This window comes from Protopterus annectens, chromosome 2.part1 (assembly GCF_019279795.1).
Source record: "Protopterus annectens isolate FY-2018-M chromosome 2.part1, PAN1.0, whole genome shotgun sequence".
Taxonomy (NCBI): Eukaryota; Metazoa; Chordata; order Ceratodontiformes; family Protopteridae; genus Protopterus; species Protopterus annectens.
This window is the reverse complement of record NC_056729.1, coordinates 265,313,410-265,326,133: the sequence shown is the minus strand read 5'-3', so window position 1 is coordinate 265,326,133 and position 12,724 is coordinate 265,313,410.

The following is a 12,724-nucleotide window of genomic DNA, read 5'->3' as shown; positions in this document are numbered from 1 at the left end:
GATAAACCTAAGTAATACTGTAATAAAATTGAGACAAATAATCATACAAATAGATCTCTAGCAATGCATGTAACCTAACGTGCTAGGTAATACAGACACTTATTTTTAGTGCAAATATGAACAAAGCCTGAGCTGTAAGAAACATGGAGGTCACGGGAGAACCAGTCTACATTTCTTATAAGATTTTCTGAACTAAACAAATAATAAATCAAAAATAATTCATTTAAAAACTAGAATACTTGCTATTAATAAAATGTTATGAACCCAGTGGTTATATAAGGTGCAAGTGAAGGAGAAAGATAGATGGAGTACACAGGTCAAAGTCTCTACAAAATTCAAATCCAGATGCTAACACTTTGTACATTTTTACCATCTGGTATAAAAGCAAACACACACGAGCACACACACACACACACACACACACACACACACACACACACACACACACACACACACACACACACACACACACACACACACACACACACACACACACACACACACACACACACACACACACACACACACACACACACACACACACACACACACACAGTAAACAGAAAGGCACTATAATGCAACTTTACTGGTCAGCATGAGGCAACAAGCTTGATTCTTCCTATTTTCTCCTCCTGTTTAGCCTTCCACCCAATGTTAGACCATTTAATGTAATTATGTAAAATAAACTCGTCACCTTTCCTACCTCCAATGACTTACTTCAGTTCTAACACAAGTCTCCTTTTTGTTCTTTTTGTGTTTAATCCTTTTGCATACAATGCTGGCTAAGGTTCATACCTTTATGTAAATTACTTATATCCCCTTTTGCTTATCTACAGTCTGGAACAAGCACCTTATTTCTCTGTATGTCCACTCTGATGTTTTCTTATCCTACAGCCAGCAGGCAAAGCTTTCTAACTGAACATATTAATGCCTGGCTAATAATAATTAAACCATCATCAAACTGAGTCTTTGCTACATATTGTATGAGCATGACAGTAATAACAATTTCTAGCACTGTTTTTGCTGCTTTGTGGTGATATTCATCCGAGCTCATTACTGCTTCTACTAAATACAACTTTCTTTGTTTCAGTTGATGCCATTCAGAGAGCTCTAGAGGCTTTAAAGACTGTGCATATGATAAATGCAGCTTTAATAATTCCCTTCTTCAAGAATAACTGCCCTACAATATCCTGATGTTTTAGTAATTACAGGCATTTGTTTGTGGCCACACATCCTTAATTCTGAGATCCTGCCACCAGATTTGTCTCCCACGCACACACGCGCACACACACACACACACACACACACACACACACACACACACACACACACACACACACACACATGAAAATACCTCTCACTTATCCGATCCAACCGTTCATGGTGGTCTGCAGCCGCTGCACAGTCCAAACGTCTTCTGGAATTCAAATTCCTCCCACGCGGCACAGGAAAACGTAAATAATCTCAGCTTCCACATCTGTGTGACTAGAAGCAAAGGGCATTCTTAAAGAAGAATGCCCTTAAAAAAAATAATATTTTTTTTAATTAAAAGTAAAGTTATTATTTTTCCGGACAATAGAGTGCAGTCTCAGTTTTCTGGACAGTGTCCCTTAATTCCGAACAGTCTGGAAGAATTCTGGATGGTTGGCAACCCTAGTTTCTTAATACATTTGCTGCATAACATGACTTCACCATCTCTTACACTGCTTTTAACATTCTTTCATTTGTATTACAGATATCTCCATTCAACCTTTTTTATTTTTATTTATTTGTCCTTCTTGATTAACTACCACTATCAAAGGGGACAACAGCTCTTCTTTTATTCCCTGTAAAAAAAAAATCTGTCTACACTTCCATTCCTTAATTTTTCCATATTTTCCAAAAATATTTTTTATCTAACTCAACTACCCTATCCATGTCACTTTCTAACATGTCATTATACTGTCTTAACCATCCTTCTATAATTTTTTTCATCCTTCTATAATAGGTTCATAGGTAGGTACTAGGCTGTTGACTCTAGGGCCTATATAAGCCTAGCCAAAAAGGTACCCTGACTTTCACCACCCAAGAAAATTATTTTCCTGTGCCCCTATCGAGCAGAGCCACATAAGTGATCCCCGAGGTAAATTTCCTATTTCCCATCCAATCATCAAGATTTTTCTTGGTGTGCTAATGAGGAGCTTTATTTCATATAGATAGGTAGTTTGTTCCAGAGTATGGGAAGTCTCTGGGACAGGAATCTATCCCTCCAGCATGTTCTGTTTATTGTGGTGACAATTTTGAGGTCCCTAGAGCATGTAGAATGTCCAACAGCTCTGGGTTTGACATAGCTTTGTATGTTAGGCAGAGATTGCCTCTGAGCAGGCGATATGCGACAGAGTAAAGCTGGAGTTTTTGAGACGGTCTGCGTAGGGCATCTGTTTGAAGCCGGTAATCCTCTTTGTGAGGTATTTCTGCGGCCTTCCCAGGTGTTGTAAATGTCTTGTGAGGTACATACCAAAGGGGGCATTGTACTCTATAATGGGTTTAATGAGAGATGAGTAGAGGTTTACAATCACCTCTTTTTTCCTGGATGAGAAACCTTTTGTGATGAGGTGTGTCATGTAGAAGGATTTCCTGACTACTGTGGCAATGTGATTATCAAAGGAGAGACTACTGTCCACCTGTGTCCCAAGGTCTCTTATCACACTTTCAGTGTTAGGTAGACTACCACCTATGTGGCAGTTCATGGATACAGAGTTTTTAACAAAAGGAATGACAATGCACTTTTTTGCATTGAGCTTGAGGCCATGGCTTTGACACCAGGCATCTTTCTCAGTGAGGCCCTTTTGTAGGATGTCCACATCTTTAGGAGTTTCGATTATGGCTCCTAGTTTGCAATCATCTGTGAACTTCATTAGCCAAAGACCTTCTGTGTTAGCCTGTACTTCAGAGAAGCAGATACCAACAGGAGAAGATGCAGGACTGAACCCTGTGGTACTCCACTTGTCACTGGTCTGAAGTCGGATTTGGAGTATGCTACTTTCACAGTGTGGGTTCTGTCAGTGAGCCAGTTGGAAACCCTTCTTGTGACATAGGGATTTATACCTAGTTTAGTGAGTTTATCTGTAATTCCAGAGTGGGGGATGGTGTCGAAATCCTTGGCGAGATCTAGATAGGCTGTGTGAACCACCTTACCCTCATCTATGGCTTTGTTGACTGCTTCAAAGAAGTCTATCAGGTTTAGAAGACATGATCTGCCTTTTACAAACCCGAACTAGGTGGGGTCCAGAGTATGGAGATTATCAATGTCTTTGTTTATAACTTACATGATGATATGTTTCATGGCCTTGCAGACCAGGCTCTTCAGGCTAATGGGGCGGTAGTTCCCAGGGTCCATGGTGGATCCCCCTTTGTGGAGTGGGATGACCATCGCTGTGCCCCAGTCAGTGGGCACAAAGCCTGAGGTGAGGCTATGATTGAATATGGTACTTGGGTGGGGTGCCAGTTCCTTCTTTAGTTTGTGTAGAACGCAGCCTAGGATGTTGTCAGGTCCCATGGATGCTGTTTTTTACCTGTGCAGCCGTAATTACAGGAACTTTGCATTCTTCCAGTATGGAGATGGGCCCTTTAGTAGGTAACAGGGGGGTAAAGTTAGCACTGAACCTATCTGCCAGGATGTTGGCAATATCAGTTGGTTCTGTATATTTAGTGCCATTGTGCTGTAACTCAGAGATGATCTGAGTGTTGCCATTGAGATTCTTGACATAGCTATAGAATACTTTGTGGTTGTCTTTAGAAACAGTGGCAATTTTGTTTTCATAACTAGCTTTGGAGGATTTTATGAGGGATCTCAGCTTCTTACTGAAGCTGACCAGAGAGTTCCTCCAATCATGGGATTTTACTCTTTTTTGCAGCAGTTTCTTTCTTCTGTTGTAGAATTTGTTTATGGCAGGGGACCACCAGATTGGCTTCCTTTTTTGGGGGATAGCATCTTGGTTCTGATAGGGATAGCCCAGTCCATGCACTCGTGTAAGTGCTTATAAAGTGCATTTGTGTAGGATTCAGCAGTCATACCTCTATTATCTGTCTGCATGGGTGCCGTGAAGTTTGCCACTTCTGTCTTAAGAAGCATGAAGTTGGCTTTGGAGAAATTTTTTACAGTGGTTTCCCTAATGGGGGGCAGGATGTGGATATCTAGGGTGATTAGCTTGTGGTCAGATCTGACCAACGAGGAACTGACCTCTGGTGTGGAACACCAGTTATCCATGTTTGGAATGACCAGGTCTAGGATATTATTGCCCCTGGTGGAGGTGTGGATAAGTTGACCCAAGGCGTTGGAATTTATGGATTCCAGAAAATGTTGAGCAAAAGAGTTGGTACATGAGTAGTTTTCCCAGTTAATGGTGGGGTAGTTGAAATCACCCATTATTAGGATGTTAGATTGTACCCTAATATTTTCCAGTGTATCAAGAAATGAGGAGTGTGAATCCTGGGGCTTGGTGGGGGATCTGTAGCAAGCTACAATTTGGATTACGGTCTTGCCCAGAGTTAGTTGCACTTGGATAATCTCGGATGCATTATGCTGAGCAATTAGCCTGGAGGTGTGGATATCCTTAATGAATATGAACATGCCTCCACCTTTAGTGTTTTGGTCCAGGTTAGGTGGCCAAAAGGTGTGGTATGAATTATAGCCTGGTAATACAGGGGTGCTCTCAGGAGCTTTGAACCAGGTCTCTATTACTGCACAGATGTTGATGTTCTGCATTTTAAGGAGTGCCTCAAGTGAGTGTATTTTGAAGTTTAGACTTCTAGCATTGAGTAGCATTACCTTCAGAGTTTGCTTGCTTGTACCTGTTACAGTGGTGAATTTGTCATTTGAAGCTTGCCTAAGAAAGGCACTATGGGGTGGCAAGAGCCTTAGCCAGTATCCGGAATCCCAAGGGTGACAGGTACAGGCCATCTCTGGCAAAGCATCATGGTCTGTTGATCATATCATCCCAGGCAGACAGATACTGGATCCCCTTAGAATGACACCAGAAGCTTAGCCAATTGTTGAAGTCACTCATTTTGTCCTTGTACTGTGGTATCATTCTGAGTGATGGCAAGATGCTACTCAGGGCTAGGTTCATACCTGCCTGGGCTACAAGATCGGAGAGCTCCTCCATGTCTCTTTTCATGTAGTCCAGGGAGGTACATCTCAGGTCATTCACATCAACATGGACAATGACAGAGTCATATTTGTACTTGTTGTGGAGGGACCTGAGTGCATGCGTTATGTGGTGGATCCTGGCACCCGAATGGCAGCTGACAGTAATTTTTGCCTTATTTAGCCTGGTGAGTGGAACATAAGTGTGTCTGACTATAGAGTCACCTATGACTAGGAATGTTGGGTACATTGTTATGCCTTATGGGCTGTGGTTGGGTGGCACACTGAGTTTGTGGGCTATGTGTCATTTGGGTTGTGTTGGGGGTTGGAGGTTGCTTGCGTTTCTGCTTTGGAGGACCTTGTTGCTTGGGCAGATTTTTATTGAGAGCCTCTGTGAATGTAGGTGTGTGTTTTGTGTCTCTATGTGTGTGTTTTGGTGGTGTAGGTTTTGAGGGACTATGTGATGAGTGTGGTGTGGTGCAAGTGTTTACCTTCTCCTCATGACTGCCTAGTCCAGTCTTGGGTGAAGAGACCTTTGCTTCCAATTTGGCTATATAGGTACATCTCTCACAGGTTGTAGTGTTGGGTGGTAAAAGGAGAGGGTTGTCTGTGTACATGAGGCAATTGCTGCATTGCCCGAAAATGCCCAGATTAATCAGGTAGATAGGAGAAAACACTGGGAGCTGACCCTTAGACATGCCTGGATAGGTGCTTATTTATTAAGTACTAAAAATTGTTTTCCTATAGAGAAGTGAGGAAAGTTGAGTGCTGTAGTAATTTATAGCTTATTTAGTGCTTACAATGAGTTCTGAACAAGTGCTGAGCTCAAAGAAACAGATTTGATTGCTAAAACTAAAAACTAGCTAGTTCTAAGGGAAAATTAGAAGAGCAGACTTTATGGCACTGGGAACAGTTTAACCCTAGCTAAGTGGCGATGGATAAAGTGTGTTTTTTTTTTTATAAGCTACCTAGTGCTTTCCACTCCCACTGATAAGCTAGAAGGCTTCCCTCCAACACAGAAAGGCTTGGGAGCTCAGAAACTTACAAACAGTCCTGGATACAGCAAATCTGTATCTGGAATAGACCACTTACAGGAAAGGCAGAAAACAAGCTTAGAACATTTCTTTTGTTAAGTGGAAAGAGAGAAAGAGAAGATAATTCAAGGTTAAGAATCTAAGTGGGTTGGCCTTCTCAAATGTTCTCCCTGTATTAGGTAGAATGAGGTAATGACACTAAACTGGGATGAGTGTCCCAGATCAAATTTACAATAGGGGTGGACAACTTCAAAGCCAAGTATAAGAACAGGATACCAATAGGGAGGGAGGATGGGAAACAAAAATCAGAACAAACAAACCCAAACAGATGCTTAATAATTGTAGAAAATTTCCAGTTAATACCTCACACACAGTGAAACTAGCTAGAAAAGTATGCAGCAGACAATAAAAGTGCTATAAATAACTTTTAATTATAAGCAAAAAACAGGATACTTAATGTTATATATCACAGATCAGTTTGTTCAGTGCCCTTCCTCTGATTAGCTCAGTGTGAAATGGCAGAAACACTCACAAGTTAACTTCTTACGTAACAGAAAGTTGAAACCTGAAAGAACTTTAAAAAAAGCTTGAAAGAACCAATGAGGTGCTTACTCCAAGCCGTAGTCCAGGTAACCCCAACCAGCCAATGACCATAAACATTTCCCTCTCACTGAAATGCCAGACTGGCTTTGGCTAAACTAAGATGGGCTTCTGCTTTGTTTCACCATCACCGTTCCTTCATTTTCCTGTCCTTCTGGCTTCTGAATTAATCCAATTTATTTCCCTTGCTGCTGCACTAACTAGGTTAAGTCAGAGGTATGTGACTTAGCTGTCTAGAGCTAAAGAAGTCTTCATTTCTTTGTACTCTTCCCTCTTAAGGTCTATCATTGAATGAGTTCTCGTTGTACATTCAGAGATGGTAAGTGCAGTCCCTGGTCTCTGCCATACTGCACCCAAAGGAGGGAGGAGGTCTCTGAGGGCTTTTGGTGTGTGATTGTGTGAACCACTGACTTAACCTAGTTAGTACAGCAGCAAGGGAAAGAAATTGGATTAATTCAGAAGCCAGAAGGGCAGGAAAAGGAAGGAATGGGGACTGTGAAATAAAGCAAAAGCCTAGGCAGGATTGGAATCAGGATGAGAAAATCATTATTCAAAAAAGCTTTGTAAGAAAAATGAAATGTAATGTAGCTAAAAGAAGAAAGACAAAAGCAAAAATGAATATAAACAGAGGGCAGGTCAGGGCAGGGCACAGGCAAGGGCACATTTTAGTTTGTTTTTCTCTGGTGTGTGCTGCTGTGCTGTAGTCTTGTTGTGCATGGAAACTACAATGTTTACTGTGGACCTACTATAGAATCTTCTAGATTATAATAGAGGTCCACAGTCTTTTTGTATTTTTTTTCTATCAGAATGGTTTGGGAAGGCAGGTATGGCTACTGAATTGTGTGAAAAATGTTGGATTTTACTTGGTTTCATTTCTGAGCCTTTTTTCACTTTTGTTTTTAAAACTTGTGTTTTGGAGTGGTGGAATCCACAATTCCATTAGGGTGGGCAGATTTACACCATCAGACATGAAAATGTTATACTAATCGGCACCCAATTATTTTTTACTAGAGCCTATTGCTTTTGGGCCTCTGTCCAGATTTATGACGTTAGCAAGTTGACAGGTTTGGTGTACAGCCATCTCAGAAGTCCTAGATAGTAAGTATGGACTCAGTAATTGTTTGCAAGTTTCCAGAAATGTTAAGTATGATTTTTTTTCTTCAGCTATGTCAGGAAACTCAGAAGTGACACCCAAATATACTTTGAGCTTGTCTACAATAATACTACCTACTCAAATCCCAAGGAAATAACAAATATCCTAGAAATAGTTCAAAATTTCTTCTGTCTGGCCCAACAAATTTTCAAAGGAATGCTGTCTAGAGCTAAAGAAGTCTTGATTTCTTTGTACTCTTCCCTCGTAAGGTCTATCACTGAATGAGTTCTCATTGTACATTCAGAGATATTAAGTGCAGTCCCTGGAACTGCGAACAGTTAAATGTGAGTACAGAATATGGTATATTGAGTCTGAAATTGTTGTGTCTTATAGAATTTCCTTTTCTCTGATGAAAGAGACCTCATAGCTAGCAAATATACATAGCAGGAGAATGGAGGGATGCAGCCCTCCCCATGCTTGCCTTTCTGAAAAAAATCTTTAAATGTGCAATAGCAGCTTTTGCAATTTGTTGTTACTTATAGGTTCATAGGTTGGTACTAGGCTATCAGCCCTTGGGCCTATACAAGCCTAGCCATAACAATTCCCTGGCTATTCCTTCCCACACTATTTACTTCCCTGGACCCCTGTCTAGCAGGGTGACTGATGTGATCCCTGGGGTGAATTTCCTATCTCCCAGCCAATCGTCAAGGTTCCTTTTGAAGAGGGCCGAAGAGGCACTCTGCATGACATGTATGGGCAATCTATTCCAGAGTCTGGGGAGTATCTGGGTCAGGAACCTATCCCTCCAGCATGTTTTGTTTATTGTGATGACAAGGTTTAGATCCCTGGAGCGTGTGGCTCTGAGGGATTGAGATTTCTTTAAGTGTAGCATGTCCAACAGCTCTGGGTTTGACATGGCCTTGTATGTTAAGCAGAGATCGCCTCTGAGTAGACGATATGTGACAGAGTATAGCTGGAGTTTTTTTAAGGCGGTCAGCATAGGGCATCTGCATTAGGCCTGTGATTCTTTTAGTGAGGTATTTCTGTGGCCTTTCCAGTTGTTGCAGGTGTCTTGAGAAGTACACACCAAATGGGGCATTGTATTCTATAATGGGTCTAATGAGGGATGAGTACAGTGGGACAATGACCTCCTTTTTTTCTGGATGAAAAGCCCTTAGTGATGAGGTGTGCCACATAGAGGGATTTCCCGACTGTTGTGGCGATGTGGTTATTGAAGGTGAGACCACTGTCCACCTGTGTCCCTAAGTCTGTTATTACACTTTCGGTGTTTAGTGTACTGCCACCTATATGGTAATTCACGGATACATGTTTTTTCCCAAAGGGGATAACTATACATTTCTTGGCATTGAGCTTGAGCCCATGGCTCTGGCACCAAGCATCTGTTTCTGAAAGGCCCTTTTGTAGAGTATCCACATCATTTGGGGATTCAGTAATGGCTCCCAGTTTGCAGTCATCTGTGAACTTTGTTAGCCAGAGTCCCTTAGTGTTGGCCTGTACTTCAGAGAAGTAGATGCCAAACAAGAGTGGTCCCAGGACTGAACCCTGAGGTACACCACTTGTCACTTGTCTGGAGCTGGTACTTATACATAATTGCACTTACATTTTCCTAGTTTCAGTGCTCAGCACAAACTTCTGCAATGAATCTGAATGCAGCTCTCCTTTCTGCATGTACAATTCTAAACATATTGTTTAACATGAGGGGCCTTAGAGATCCATAACTAGAAAGATCGCTGATCTTAAGTCCTTTATATTCTGAAATAGATTTGGAGCCCTCTTTTGTTCTCAGTCTCCAACCATCTCTCACAAAGATTTTTGCCTCTTTTTGTAAGCCAAGAAAGACCCCCTCTCCGTAGCCAATGGCTTCTCAAATGTCAAACTATATCTTGAAAAAAAAAACCTCTTTGTTGTCATAGATACCACCCAGCACATTCCATGCCTGTCATGAAGCTCCCATTACATGTCAAACAAAGCAGTACTCTGGCTACTTTCAAAGCTAATCTTGGTAAGTGGGTGAGCAATCATAAATTCTGCTCTGGCTTATCTTGCGTCATCCTTTTTAGACAAAGGGGGACCAATACTGAATTACATAGTGATTCAAGGGGCTTATTTGGCTAGGTTTTTAATGGTCTTACTTACACTTGCCTATTATCAGCTTATGAACCTATAAATCTACAAGATGTTGCAATCTTTTCAAAACAAAATTTGGGTACAGCAGTAAAGAACACAGCCTGAGTGGAGCTAGAATGTTCATTGTATATGCTGTCTTCAGGCAGATAAAATAAGTGATTTTGCTTAGATGAATCCAGTGTTCTGGGAATGTTTTGATGGACTTCAGATGCAAAGGGCAAACCTAAATAGTTGGTTTTACTTACTTTGTAGTTAGCAGTTGCAAGTATTTCACTCCTTTATTTAGTACCTTTGTAAGCCCATGATGGAAGGTTTAGTCATCTAAATGAGGACTTTCTTAAATAGCTAACTATAAGGTGATATAAAAGATGTCTAGTTATACATTGAAAAACATAGGAGAAAATATGTTTCTATCAAATACATAGTGAGAAAAATCTGAAGGCACATGGGATGAAGACAGTTGTAATGGCAGCAAATAATGGAATTCAGTGAAAGGTAAGATCTGTGATAGAAGAGAAAATAACGTAACAGGTTAACAGTTTCAAGTATCTGGGAGGGGTGGTTGAGGAAAAGGGAAGTCTGATTGAGGAGGTTAAAGCTAGAATCAGAGGGGCTGAAGCCAACTGGCAGAGAGTGTCAGGTTTATTATATGACAGAAGAATGCCAAAGAAGCTGAAAGGTAAGGTGTACAAAACAGTGGTGCAACCAGTACTACTGTGTGGCATGGAAACCTGGGCAGTAAAGGAAGAGCAGTTGAGGAAGCTAGAGGTGATGGAGATGAAGTGCATAAGATGGTGGTAGGATGCACACCGTGGGACAGACAATGAAATGAGGACATAACAGCAGAAGCCAAAGTAGCTCCAATTGCAGAATAGGTCAAAGAGAATAGAAGACTGTGGTTCGGGTACATGTGCAGAAAAGCAGAAGACAATCTAGTGAAGAAGATTTTGGACAGACAGGAAGAAGGCAAGAGAAAACAAGGGCATCTGGCAAACAGGTGGCATTAACTAAACAGAGATGGCAACAGCTGACACGGCACCTGACCCCATGTAGAAAATAGAAAAAAGGGGGTTGATGATTCTAAAAATTCCATTCCAAAATACATAAGCTTTTGTTAAAGAATATTGAGTCCAAAAATGAAGAAGTCTATGGGGTCAAGAAAGTTAAAAGGCAAGGAAGAAATAATAACTTTTAATCTAGTTAAAAAAAATTGGAGTATTTATGATGAAAAGAGCAAGGTTAGGGAGGGAAGGAGATGTGGTTTGATTAAAAATGTATACAAATGAAAATATAATTGTAATAATTAAGTAATATATCAGCAATATTATTCATTAAGGACTTGTAAAATGTCTTTAAGTTATTTTAGGCCATGGATATGGCTATTGGGTAGGTGTATGAAAATGGACTGGCCAAAAGCAGTTGCTAATAGGTTTTAATTACGGTAGAAAAATTAGCATGCTTTTGGGAATCCAGAGTTTCAATACAGCTGAGAGATAGGTGTAGTTAGAAGATGACCACTGTTATATTAGGAGGCTGAATGTATAGTTGATGTTACATGGTGGTTAGGAGACAGTAAACAGCAGCAATGCTTGAAATGGAGGTAGTTGGTGGTAGATGCCACTTGCTGTGAACTGCAGAGACTTGGAGTGTTGCAAGGCTAAAAGGCTGTATTTGTACTTGTTGGTCTGGGTTGAGCATTTATCTCCATGGACCTTTTTCAGACTCTCTCAGGGGCATTATCTGATTAAGCCACCTACTAAGAGTTGCACAGTACACAAATGAAGGCTGGAGTAATCAAGCCCTGGAGTACTGGATGCAGCTTGTTAATGGATCATAACTGTAATCCTCTGTGCTAATTGCTAGCCACACACAAGTATATATGTGTGTGTGTGTCTGTGTGTGTGTGTGTGTGTGTGTGTGTGTGTGTGTGTGTGTGTGTGTGTGTGTGTGTGTGTATGTATATATATATATATATATATATATATATATATATATATATATATACATATATATATAAATATATAGTTATCTGGAGCGCCTTCTGTGTGGAGTCTGCATGTCCTGCCCGTGGTCGAGTGGCATTCGAAAGACGTGTGTAGAATGAGCATGCCTTCATTGAAGGTTGGGCATCGGGCTGTCACCTCGGCAACCATAAAAAAATCTACTGCCAGTCATTAGTGGACCGGAATTCCACTGTGGTGACCCCTAATCAGGAAAAGCCAAAAGAAGAATATATATATATATATATATATATATATATATATATATATATAAATAATACATATATACAATGGATATAGGGTTCAAGAACCAATTAAGAATCTTCATAAAATCCCAATGGCTATGCCCATGCACCAATCCTGACTGATACTATCTTCCCTTGCCTTAATGCTTTCTCAACTAAAACATTTATTTTCTGATACTTTTCTCTCCTCTACTAGCTTTGTTGGAAGCAAAAAAAACCAAAAAAACAAAAACAAAAAAAATTATTTGGTTTATCCCCCTTACTGTGCTGTGTAAATTCATGGACTTAAAATGTTTTTGTGCTCCAAATGTCCAATAAAAATGTCTCCTATGTGTAACTTTATAACTGCTGCTACAACATATGTTAATCGGTTACATACTTATGTAATTGTATTCTTCTTTTTTTGACTCTCTGTATAATATTTTTTTCTGGGAGCTTTTCTCCTAGGGTCTCTACTGAAAATGGACATATATCCA